Below are 13257 nucleotides of genomic sequence, written 5' to 3'. Positions count from 1 at the left end.
AAATTCTTTTAAACATCTGATTACTGAAGAGCTGTCTACAGAAGTTAATGAAATATTTAGTTGCTAGATAATACAATATGCTGCGTTATTTCTTGAAGTGATCAGCACTTTATGTCTGCAATATCAATCACAATATGCAATGTCCAAAAAAAAATGTGCAACCTTAGCCTAGTCCTTCCTTTCTGGGCCAAGATTATAGGAGTACCAAGCTCTGCTTCCAGTATCCCCCTCCTAATGGAGTTTACAGTATTTACATGATAAATACAAGGTCCATTAGGAACAAAATAAAGAAGGGGTGGCAGTTGGATCACTAAAGATCATTAGCAAAAGTCATTATAATTAATCATTTGGATATTAATGTTTATTGTGCTGCCAGTTAATTATATTTGGATAAGAAGACAACAGTGCACACAGGAAAAAATTCTAACCATATGAGAAAAAATTGAAATGAATCATACTTGGAAATCCACTATAAAGGTGTAAAATCTTTTGGAGAAACTTCTATGTCAGGAGGTGAATGACCTGTCAGAGTCTTTTACATGGAAGGGTTAGGCAGAAACACAAATATAAGCAGGGTGGAGAGGAAAGAAAATAAAACTCACTAAAAGAGTTAATCAGATAAAACAAGGGAGCCAGAAAGGACTCACAAAGTTAATTAGTTGAAGTTTCAATGGCCAGGAGTGACTTGGAATGTCCTGACATTCCCCAGATGAAAAAAGACTCCCCAGATCAGAAACTTAAAAGCACAGAACACTCCCCACATAAAGAAAAACATCAGAGCACAGGCACAGCAAACATCAGAGCACAGCCCATGTCTTCATTTTACGGGTTAGACTAGGCCTCCAAGGCCAAAGAATGTCAGTCAGACGTCTCTGCCCTGCCAAAAACCCCGTAATAGAAGCTTCACATAAAGCAGTTGAGGGCTGGCAGGCCTGCTCTGTTACTCTGTTACTCTGTTACAGAGGGAAATAAAACTTACTTTGCTTTCCTGACTTTGGTTTCACATCTCTGACTTCCATGCATTATCAAACTGAACTCCTTCATACAGAAGGACTTTTCATGTGAGAAACATTTAAGATTCCACTGTTATGCTAGTTGTTAGCTATAAAAATGTGAAAAAAAGATACAGTCATTGACATTTAGATTCAAATTTATTGAGAAAAACAAACACAAAGAAATAATTACAATACACTGTGTAAGCATCAAATAGAGATCGTTCCCTCCTATGTGAGAATTTAGGAAGAAATGACTAGCCTTACGGTGAAATTAGGGAAGGTATAAATGAAGAGATGACTATACATGGCATATTGAAGCCTGAGTAACAGATAACTATGTGGGAAAGAGGAAGGCAGGAAAATAAAACCTGGAATTAAGCCAGTCTTTTCTCCTAAGGAGAAAGTTTATTTTCAAGTGACCAAAATGGATGAGATTTTCCTGTGGGAGACTGATTAGTTTTGGTAATCTGCTAAAAAAGCTTTTGCATTTGCAAAAATCTTATACCAGTCTTTTAAAGATCTTTCAATTAGTCAAAATTAGTGCATTAGGAAATAGAGTGCTTTCATCCTGACTAGCATTGCCACATGGCCCTCCACTTATAAAAATGCTCTGTAGGTAAAATTCACAAATGCATGGATAAAACTGAAATTTAATATTTAAAAGTACTGATTTTTTACTAGAAATTATCTGTAGCAATTATATTCAGTGCTACTTTTTATTGTGATGCAAGTCACAACTCCACTCTCTATATGAACTATGGTGTATGGACCAGTTAGAATCTCATTTTTTTGCAAATGGTAAGACCAACAATCCATGAGGATTGTAGTTTTCTTAACAAGGAATGCAGAAGTCTCTCTGAAACAGAGGACTGCATTAATTAAATTGGCTCACGCTCTGCAAAAGCAAAGGAGTCTGGCAAGCAAGGAAAGGTTCTCTATGGCAGTGACCATAGAGGTCACTGTAAGACTGTATTGAGAACAAGACAGGACTGTAATTCCCTGAGGATAGCACCTCATCTCCATATTATGCAAATTCCCTGTGGGCATCATGAAGTCACTAGGCAAGGCATCCCTCCATCAAATGTATGTTAATGAGTCCTACAAAGGTTATCAAATTCTGAGCATTTATAACCTGAGCAAATCTGGCTAGGCAGCTGATGTCACATAGGATATTTATTAAACTCATTTCTTACTGACCAAATGGTATTATTATTGCCCAAAACAGATAATCCAGTGATTTAATAAAATATAAGATACATGAGAATTTTTTTTTCTTCCTTTTCCTTCCAACTGCTCCTGGGTTTCTGTTTTTCAGAGTAAGCTAAGCAAGAAGAAAAAAATTAAACAATATTTTCTATGGTTTTATAAACTGCTCAAGAAAAGTAGTCTAAGAGACAGATGACAAGGTGACAACCCACTACTGAAATGAAGAAAAATTCCCAGGAAACTACATTTTAAGTTCAAAGTTTTGCCAATAGCAAAGGCCTTTCATGAGTAATTTAGCTGAAAAATTTGGATTGTTTGCTGAAATTTACCATTCTTATTTGATTACAAGGCAAATCACAACTTTCTATTTTTTGGCTTAAGTTGCATTTTCTTTTTTTTTTTGTTAAAGTTTCATTGATATACAATCTTATGATGGTTTCAAATATACAACACAGTGTTTCAACATTCACCCATATTACCAAGTACTACTGTCCCTGTGACCTACTTATGTTGTGATTGCAAATTATTGTGCCACTTAATCCTCTTCTCCCTCCTCCTCCCTAACCCCTCCCTCTTGGTAACCACTAGTCCCTTCTTGGTGTCTATGAGTCTACTGCTATTTTGTTTCTTCAGTTTTCCTTTGGTTTTATACTCCACAAATGAATGAAATAATTTGGTATTTGTCTTTCTCTCCCTGGCTTATTTCACTGAGCATAATACCCTCTAGATCCATCCATGTTGTTGCAAATGGCAGGATTTCTTTTCTTTTTATGGTTGAATAATATTTCATTGTGTATATGTAACACATCTTTTTTATCCATTTATCTACTGATGGACCATTAGATTGCTTCCATATCTTGGCTATTGTAAAAAGCGTAGTGATAAACATAGGAGTGCATATATCTTTCTAAATCAGGGATCTTCTTTTCTTCAGGTAAATTCCTAGGAATGAAATTACTTGATCAAATTACTTTTTAGTTTTTTGAGGAACCTCCATATTGCTTTCTACAATGGTTGAAGCAATTTACATTCTCAGCAGCAGTGTAGGAAGGTCACAACTTCCTCTTAATTTGGTAGAAATGTTGCATTCAGAACTGTCAGGAATTTATTTTATTAATATAGAATAAGATAAATCTCTTCTGAACATACCCCATCTCTCTCTGTCACCAAACCCACAGACTGACAGCAAGAAAGGTTACTTGCTTTAAAGTGAGATGGTTCCTTTACCTCTTCCAAATCCAACATTTTGAATACAATAGAAATTATCAGGTGTTTAGTCTGAGCTTCGACCTTTATATTTTTGAGACAAGAGGAAAAAATACAATTTTTAAAGCAATAAGTAGTTTTTCTCATTTCCTAGATATTAAGGATTTGATTTACCTCTAAGAGAAGATGAGATCTTTGTTTTAGGAAAAGACAACTTAATACATAATTTGGGTACATAAAAATAATAGAAGAAGCCATAACAGCATGGAAAGGTATGAGATACATTGAGGTACTTAAGTTATCCTCATGAATGTCAACAGCTATGTATTCATTGTGTATGTCCTGAGAGACAGAGATAAGAGATGGAGAGAAAGAGAGAGAGGCCATATTAACTATATGACTTAGCTTCAAAAGGCACACAGCATCACTTCTACCATATTCTAACGTGACAGAAGCAAGTCACAAAGAGTAACTCGTATGCCAGGGGGAAAAAAATAATGGATCCCATCTCTCAATGAAAGAATGTGTCAGCATCAATATAGTGGACACACTCTAAGGTGACACCTTTGTTATATGACAAAGGTGATGAGATGTTACTCCCAGGATTATGTTATGCTACATAGACTCCATCATGGCACCCTGGAGTGATTATCCTGCTGGACTTGAGGCAAAAAGTTGCTATGATATAACCTGCCTAAGAATAGGTCCACAGGGCAACTAATTGCAGGCAGCCTGTAGGAGCTTAAGGTCTCAGTGCTATAATTGTAAGGTACTGTCAAAACCTTGGAAGTGGACCCTCTCTAGCCAAACCTCCAGATGAAAATGCAGCCCAGTCAACAACTTTACTGTAGCATGTTGAGACCATTAAGCAAAAAACCTAGCTAAGCCATGCCTGAATTTTTGATCAACAGAAAGATGATAAATGAGTTTTATTTAAACCACTAAGTTCCTGATAAACTATTACACAGCAATAAAAAGCAATACAATCACTTTGTAAGAACATGTAGGATGATTTGGTCATCTTTGGGAATAGTGTGCCATTTTAGGAAAAATACAATCTGCCACAATTATTCATTATTTTCTGTCACCTCTAAACTTTCAAAAACCTAAGCTGGACACAGCAATTGAGGGAAGGAAAATGGTGCTGGAAAAACCATTCTCAAAACTCCAACAGATAACTTGTTGAAGACTGGTGCAAAGATCCACAGTAGCAGCTCGGTGAAAGAACAGACAATACACAGGACAGCTTTGTGCAACTGAATCCATAGTGAACTTGCCCGGGGCTGAAAACCATTGGCAAGACACCAACTTTATTTCCACAGTGGCAGGTCAATCACTAAAATCTTGTTCACTCAGAGCTAGCCTGCATGCAGCAAGCTGGTCTCTGCCTCTGGGCCTCTCTACCCACACAACTGTCCTCTGGGGCTCTCTGCCTGCACAGCCACAGCTGTCCTCTGGGTCTCCCTACTTGCACAGCCATCCCAATCTCTGTCCTCGGCGCTGCCACCACTCCAGCCTCTGCTCTGCTCTCCTGCAGCCTTGCAGCCATGCCACTGTGTCGCGCAGAGCACTGGGCAGGGCTCTTTACATAGAGTCAATAGCAACATATTGCCCACACGTGGGTAGTGAGCTAGCCAACCAGGGCCAGGTGAGAATCCTGGCCACAGGAACCTTCATTTTATCCACAACTATTATTTACATAATTCATGGATGTCTCTTTCTAACTACTTAAATTATCTTTAGTTTAATCTTTTAATACTGACCATCCAAAATTCAATCTTTTTAGTCCAAAATGTCTTTATATTCATGAACAATATTTCATAGATACCTGTTATGTGTTAGGTTAAAAGTACGCAAAGCTATCCTCAATGGATAAATGAAATGTTCACCAAGCATATGGATCCTTCCCATTACTTTACTCAGGCAATGTTCTTCTTGCCTTAAAACATAAAAATGCTACCTTCATATCTTCTCTTTAAGGAAAATATAATAATAATGATGATAATAAAAATATCCAATGTTAAATTTATATTATCTCATTTAATCCTCACAATTCTTTGAGGTAGATACCACTATTATCCCAATTTTGCTGCTGAGAAAGTTGAGAATTTAGAGACCATAAAAGTTGCCTAAGGTGACAGAGTGAGAGAGGTAGTGTTGGAGTGATGGGAGAGAATTAATAGATAGGATTGGATTATGAAGACTTCCTTTCAAACTCAGAGTCATGCTGTAACTCCAGGGCAAAAATCCCAGGCAAATGCCTTTGAAACTGAAATCAGTCAAAGGGAAAAATAAAGTTTATTTCTTACTAGCAATCATCCACTTCTGCTCCCCTGCATATCTTGCGATAAGGCTGCAGAAGAAGAGCCCCCCACCTAACCTCTCCAGTCCAGATAAGCTTTCTCTCGCCCTTGTAATTACCTATTCATAGGGAGACGGACTGCTCCTCTCCACCCCTTGGAAACACCTGTTGTATGAAGATGCGCTAAAGCCAGGTGGGAGATTCTGGAAATATTGCAATTTTACCCACAAATGCAGACTAATAAAAGACCTTAAATATCATTTGATTTCACTGCCCTTCTAAGAATTCTTAGGCAAGTAATTTATTGAGGAAATGCTCCACTAACATAGATGCGGTTTCAGAATTCTAGTCTCAGCATGATTTCCAAGGGAGCACTGATGCAGGAATTACACCACAGGGTTTGTCCCAAAGAAAGGCAGGGGTACTGAGCTGTTACACCCCAACATCAGATAGTCATTGACTGCAAGCTGGAGGCAAGGGAAGGAGTGGGGGAGAAGAAGAAAGGAAGGGTATAACCTCCTTGACATTTCCAAAAAAGTTCCCATCATGTCAGGGAAATTTTCAGAAAAAGGATGCAGGTAAGTGCCATTAGCAACCAATAGTCAGAAAATAATACAAGACCTACTAATGAGAATCTGAGCAGGGCTCCAATATCAACTGGTACATCTACCAAGTGTTTAGCCAATCCCTGCCTGGATCCTTCTAGTGAGAAAGAACTCACCATCATCACACTCCCTTCCCCACCTAACAAGGCAGCCTATTACAATCCCTGGACAGCTTGGATAGGAAAGCTTATTGGATGCGGGAGTGAAGGGAGAGTACAGGCAAAGGCATAGAGAGTGAAAGAGCAAAACCGTGTGTGTGTTGTTAGCAGAGTTCAACGAGCAGCCATTACTCATTGTTCCAAGTTCTACTTCTTGATCTGTACACACTAGAGGCCCACACTGTAAGTATGCATTGAAAGCTTTCAAGTTTCCCAATGTATTGTGACAATTCCCACTTATTCTGTTAAACTGAAGTTGTAATGTCATTTCCATAAAGATTACTACACTCTGAAGAACTGTAGCAGAGACCACTCACACACGGGTCTAACGATGCAAAATATGAGTAATATCCTATTTGGTTCACTTAGACCAAGTAGTCCTGCAGTAATGGAGCAGTATTGGCCTTGGGGTCCCTTATATAAATCTTCTAAAAGGCTCCCAAACTCTAAATTATTGCCATATTCTTGTTTTCACTGCAGGTCTTCAGAGATGGCCTAAATCTTTTTCACCTCATTAAGCTGCTCTGTACCAGAGTTCTCTAAAAACTTTTCACCTGACAAGTCCACATAAGGGCTGAAATTTCTCTTCCTTTCTCTATGTGGTTGAAACATAAAAGATATCAATTCAAAGAAAAAGTAAAGAACTGTCATGGTCCTTTTTATTGGTGTTAATCTCTGAATAGAGGACTTAGGGTAAAAAGAACAGCAGATTTTTTTTCAGTTCCTGGTTCTCCACTTCCTGTTTGAATATACACTACAAAGTGAAATGTATTTATAGGACACAGTGAGCCGGTTGCTATGCTTTTTTCAACAGAACTTGAAAGATAAAGGCAAGCTCCTTTCTGTTAAAACGAAAAACAGTAAACTGCAGCCATAGAAACATCTAATTTTAGTCATAACACCAACACCCCCAGATGGGTAAATAAAAGACAATTAGATTAAAAACTGCTTATAAAAGATGGATTTTTAAACATTACACTGTAAACCAAGAAACTTTTCCTACCATCCATGTCCATGGAATAAATTTTTTAGGGGAAATAAAAAAACACATGATCTACTGGCACTTTTATATTTGAAGATTACTTGTCTCAAATATTTAGTTGTTGTCATTACACTGGAAGAAAGTAATATTTAGCCATACCCTATATCAAACACCAAAATATTTCTGATAATGAAAGATTTAAGTGTAAAGACAGGCACAAAACTATAGAACAAAAATATAGAGGAGAATGTAAATAAATATCTCTGATTTTAGAATGGAGAAGGATTCTTTAAGAGTAAAAGCAGAATCTGAAAGTCAAAGTGACAAAATTTACAAAGTAGCCAAAATGGAAAATGTTTCAATGGATATGACTAGAAGTTGTATCACTTTTCCTACAAGAAGCACATGAACACGTTATTTTTAAAAAGGAGTACAAATGAGGTATCACCTCACACCAGTAAGAATCGCCACCATCCAAAAGACACACAGCAACAAATGTTGGCGAGGTTGTGGAGAAAGGGGAACCCTCCTACTCGGCTGCTGGGAATGTAAATTAGTTCAACCACTGTGGAAAGCAGTATGGAGGTTCCTCAAAAAAGCTCAAAATAGACATATCATTCGACCCAGGAATTCCACTTCTAGGAATTTACCCTAAGAATGCAGCACTCCAGTTTGAAAAAGACAGATGCACCCCTATGTTTATCGCAGCACTATTTACAATAGCCAAGAAATGGAAGCAACCTAAATGTCCATCAGTAGATGAATAGATAAAGAAGATGTGGTACATATACACAATGGAATATTATTCAGCCATAAGAAGAAAACAAATCCTGCCATTTGCAACAACATGGATGGATCTAGAGGGTATTATGCTCCGTGAAATAAGCCAGACAGAGAAAGACAAGTATCAAATGATTTCACTCATATGTGGAATATAAGAATAAAGAAAAACTGAAGGAACAAAACAGCAGCAGAATCACAGAACCCAAGAATGGACTAAAAGTTACCAAAGGGAAAGGGACTAGAGAGGATGGGTGGGAAAGGAGGGATAAGGGCAGAGAAAAAGAAAGGGGGTATTATGATTAGCATGTATAATTAGCATGTGGGGGGGGCATGGGGAGGGCTGTGCAACACAGTGAAGACAAGTAGTGATTCTACAGCATCTTACTACGCTGATAAACAGTGACTGTAATGGGGTGTGTGGAGGGGAGTTAGTGAAGGGGGGAGCCTAGTAAACAAAATGTTCTTCATGTAATTGTAGATTAATGATAATAAAATAAAATAAGTTAATTAATTAATTAATTTTGTAAAAAAGGAGTACAGGACATGAGGATATTCATAAAGAAGGAATAAAAATGACTAATATATACATGAAAAAATTCTCAGCTAAACTAAAACAACAGTAGACTAACTTTGTTTTGCCTATATATGAGCAAAGATATTTTATTTAAAAGATAGTATACAGATCTATTAGTTCAAATGTTTACAATCGTAAATAACAGAAAACTGATTCAAAATAACTTTAACAGTGAAAATTCAGTGAGACCTCAAAAAGCTTAAAATCCCGAGCTAAGCTTGTCTTCATGTTTTTGTCATTGATCAAGCTCTAATTCTCTATAATTCTTTGGATCTAGTCTATTTATCATCATTGTGCTAAAGTTGGCAACCCTCAGAAAAACAAAATGGCTACAGTAATTCCAGAAGTTGGCTTTATACCACACCATTCAGGAAAAAAAAAAAATCCCCTCTCAATCAGCTCAGTCCTGGCAATTCATTTTGATAGAATAAATTTAGTTATGCGTCCAATCCTTAATCAATCGCCATGGCCAAGGAAATGGCACCTCCCAATTAGATTAGGCCTGTGTTAAATGCCCACAGGAGAACCAAACAGTGTGGCAAGGTTAAATAACAGTTTGATGACTGACTTAAACATCAGGAAACACTCTTGGCATTCAAGGTGAGGTAAATTCTCTTTAAGTAATGTAGCTGATACATAACACTGGAAGAGAGCTTAGACTAGCTGCACTGATGCTGTACAAAGAAACAGCTTAGTTAGGTACAGTGGGTGGAGCAATAAATTATTTAAACATTTATGGGGAAACTGGGCTATAAATATCAAAGCCTTAAAAACGTATATACCACATTTGTTCTAGAATATTACATCTTTAAATCTATCCTAAGTTAATAATCATGGATGAATGCAAAGAAATATCCACTGTGTTCACTTAAGATAGCCAGAAATTAATATCCAACAAAACAAAACTCATTAAGTTAAGATACATGAATATATGGTACATTGTACAGCCTTTAAATAAAATATAAAAGAATATTTGCTGACATGTAAAACTGATCAAGATTATCAAGACATATTATTATGATTAAATGATTAAAACCAACATGTTGGTTACTTGTTTTTAATTTTGAATATTATATTTTAGGATATCCAGAAGTCTTAAGAGATTATTCTATGTTAGTAAAATAATATACATATATGTGTTCATTGAAAAAGACTTAAAACATCAAAATAGAAATAGTTCTAATTGCTGGGTAGAGGAATTATAGACAGGTTTTATTTTTTTCATTATTTTCAGTACTTTATAAATTATTTTAGTGCTTATAAATGATTCCAGTAATGAGAAAAAAATTCATGTTTGTTTAAAAGAAATAATAAAACAAATCCACAGTTTAAAGAGATTTTATGGGACTTTAAGAATGTGTTGGTCAAGAATTCCAAGACTTCTCAACAGCTGGTTGAGAGAAAGTCCACATAAAAGCAGAACTCTAAGAATGAAATCTTTAAATAAGTTGCATCTTATCCCTAGAGGAGTACCAGCATGCAGCCACCCTTTGCTGTACAGCATTAGCCCACCTGAGCTTAATGCTCAGCTTAATGCGGACTTTATCCATAATGACTCTCCTACCCTGTGGGGAAGAGCTTAGGGTAAAGAAAGACTTATCAAACCTCCCAAGAGGGCTCTCCAACTCCCTGAGGAATCCTCTTTAGAGAAAAAAAACAAATAGTCATAGTTATACATCTGTGCAAGTGATGGGTAATGGCCCAAAACTGCACTATATGTAGCTCCAGCTGCACTATATACAGTTCCAACTTTCATGTAATTTATTCAAGGAGCAAAAGTTGGTCTGGTCAATGTGAAAATGAATGTACTTTGGGCTATAGGACTTACCATTTGATTAAAAAGGCAGTTAAAATGTAACTAAATGTATTGGTTTCATCTATTGATGTATCATTATATAGGCCCAGATGATCTAAAGGAGAGCAGCAAGACTGGAAAATGTACAGTCCTATATAAAGTGAGAGGATTTCACATATACATGCTGTCTGCACATAGCTGACCATAACTTCATTGCTGTAGAATATATTCCATTCTTCAGTCACCGTAGACCAACAATACAAAAAGAAAAGGGGGAGGAGAGCATAAAGTATAAGGGAAAAGTTTACTTTTCTGATTTTTTATTCAGAAAACAAAAGTCAAGGCATTCAGTTATTCAATATCCAATTAATATTTGTACAGGATACAGAAGTGAATCAATTCAATGAAAATCCCTGTTTCATGGGCAGACATTCTAGTGGATATGTAGGCATGTATGGAAAGTCTAAATAAGCTTCTCTTCCCTCCTGCCTTAATATTCAAGGAGAATGAAAAATGAAATTGGGTAACCAAGAGAGAGCTTGGCAAGGACTGAATGATGGATATCCTTGGCTCAGAAGAAAGCTTGGAGAGCCCATGTGTCCAAATTCTGGGAAGGGGAAGAAAGAAAGGCAAGTCTATTCCGCTGCCAAAGTCTGACCAGAAATTTACCTTTGGTGTTCCCTCCTACCTTTCTGTTACGACCCTCACCTAATTCTTGAGCCCTTCCTTTCCTGCTCCCCAATACCAGCCATTCTTTCAGATGTCCCAGTCAAGAGCAGATGAGGAAAGAATGAGCCATACCTGTTTTCTCTCTGTGGGTGCTGCTGTTCCTCTCTGTGTCTGACCCACGTGGAGGCAGGAGAGAAAGAGGGAAGGGTGCTTGCATGGGTGCATGGCTTTATACGTGAAAAAGTAACTGAATCAAAAAATGAAATAAGTGAAGGCATAAACAAAAGAATAATTAAGGAAGCTTGCCAAGTCAGTAATGGTAAAGACGGGGAAGAAATAAAAAGAAATCACACCCCAAATATGTGACTGAGGTGACAGTATCTGTGAGGAAAAAACAATAAATAAAGTGGTAGAACTAAGCCCCAGTGAGAAGGAAAAATATTCACAGCACCTTTTTAAGATGCGCAGGGAAGCCAGGGGGTGGTTAGAGGATCAGCTCTGACTGCAACCTTAAATCCTGACGCAGTGAGAACTCTGCTTCTGAAAACAGCAGATTCCGAGGGCTTCACTGACAATGGTGGAACATATTCATGCATAAAAATATGTATAAAAATATTACAAACTCTTTTTTAAGGGCTCAATCTTTGTGTACCTCAAGTTGAGATAAATTCTAGGCATTTATAAATAGCCTTTAATATTTTTGATAAAAATGCCTACCTTAAAAATTGAAAAATACAAATAAGAAATAGAATCACCCATAATAGTCTATCAGTAATATTTGAGTTTTATACCAGTTAATGTGGATGCGTACTTGCACACATGTATTCATATGTGTTTCGTATAATATATATGGATAATTGAATGTATATTATATATATATATATATATATACACACACACACCCATACACATGCACACACATACACAAACTCACTATGTGCTTTTAACCTACTTTCTCACTTAAATATATTGTAAATATCTCCATGGTAGGAAACTGCCTTTGGTATTATAATATTTTATCACCATGTTATTTTATTTTATGGATTTACCCTAGTTTAATCAATTCTCCATTGTTAGAAATTTGGTTTTGCTTTCCCCACGTGTTTTGCTATTTAAAACAAGGTAATTTATTTTTTAATATTGTTTTATTATTTAAAACAAAGTGCTACTTTCTCTTTATATTATTAAGAAGTCTGTGTTGGAATTGCTTGGTCAAAATAAATCCAAATGTTAAGCTTTTTGATGTATGTATGTATCAATTTTTGCTGCTAACAACAACAAAAGACCCAATCAACATTTAAATTACCATTTAAATGATTTAAATAATAAATATTTTTTAATAGATTTCGTAAAAGAGACCCATAGAGCCCAGAGATAATTCAGGTCAGAGAATTGGTTTGTGCCAGTAGCTTAACAATGCCATGAAGGACCCAGCTTCCTTTTCTCTTCTGCTCTGCCTGCTATGATAAAAGCATGTCTTTCACAGATGCCAAATGGCTGCCAACAACTCCTGGGAATACATTTTTCCTCCTCTGGGTTCAGAGAAAAAGCACAAAACTCCCCAACCCTCAAACAAAAGTCCTAAACTTCTCTCCAGATCAATTTGGATCATGTTCCCATTCTCCAAGCAAACTGCTTTGACAAAGGGGTTAGATATCGTCAATCTATAATTCCACACATAGTTTGGATTCAGGTTTCCTCCAGCTTTCACAAATACTCAGAATTAACCTTTGAAAAAACAAACAAACAATAAAATCAAGAACTGTCAACTTGACAGCTAAAAAGAGTAGGCCATTATTCTTTCTTTTTTCTTCTTTCTTATCAGTTTGGACATTTTAATTGTGAAAATTTGGGCTGTGATATTAGATGGTCTATCTGTGCATTTTGTTTTCCTGACTAGATAGAGTTGTTTCATCTTATGCAAGTGAAAATACTCTGAAAAGACAGAAATAATAAAATAATAATAGAATCTCTCTCCTGAG

The sequence above is a fragment of the Manis javanica genome, chromosome 4 (genome assembly GCF_040802235.1).
Source record: "Manis javanica isolate MJ-LG chromosome 4, MJ_LKY, whole genome shotgun sequence".
NCBI lineage: Eukaryota > Metazoa > Chordata > Mammalia > Pholidota > Manidae > Manis > Manis javanica.
Note: the sequence above shows the minus strand (reverse complement) of the source record.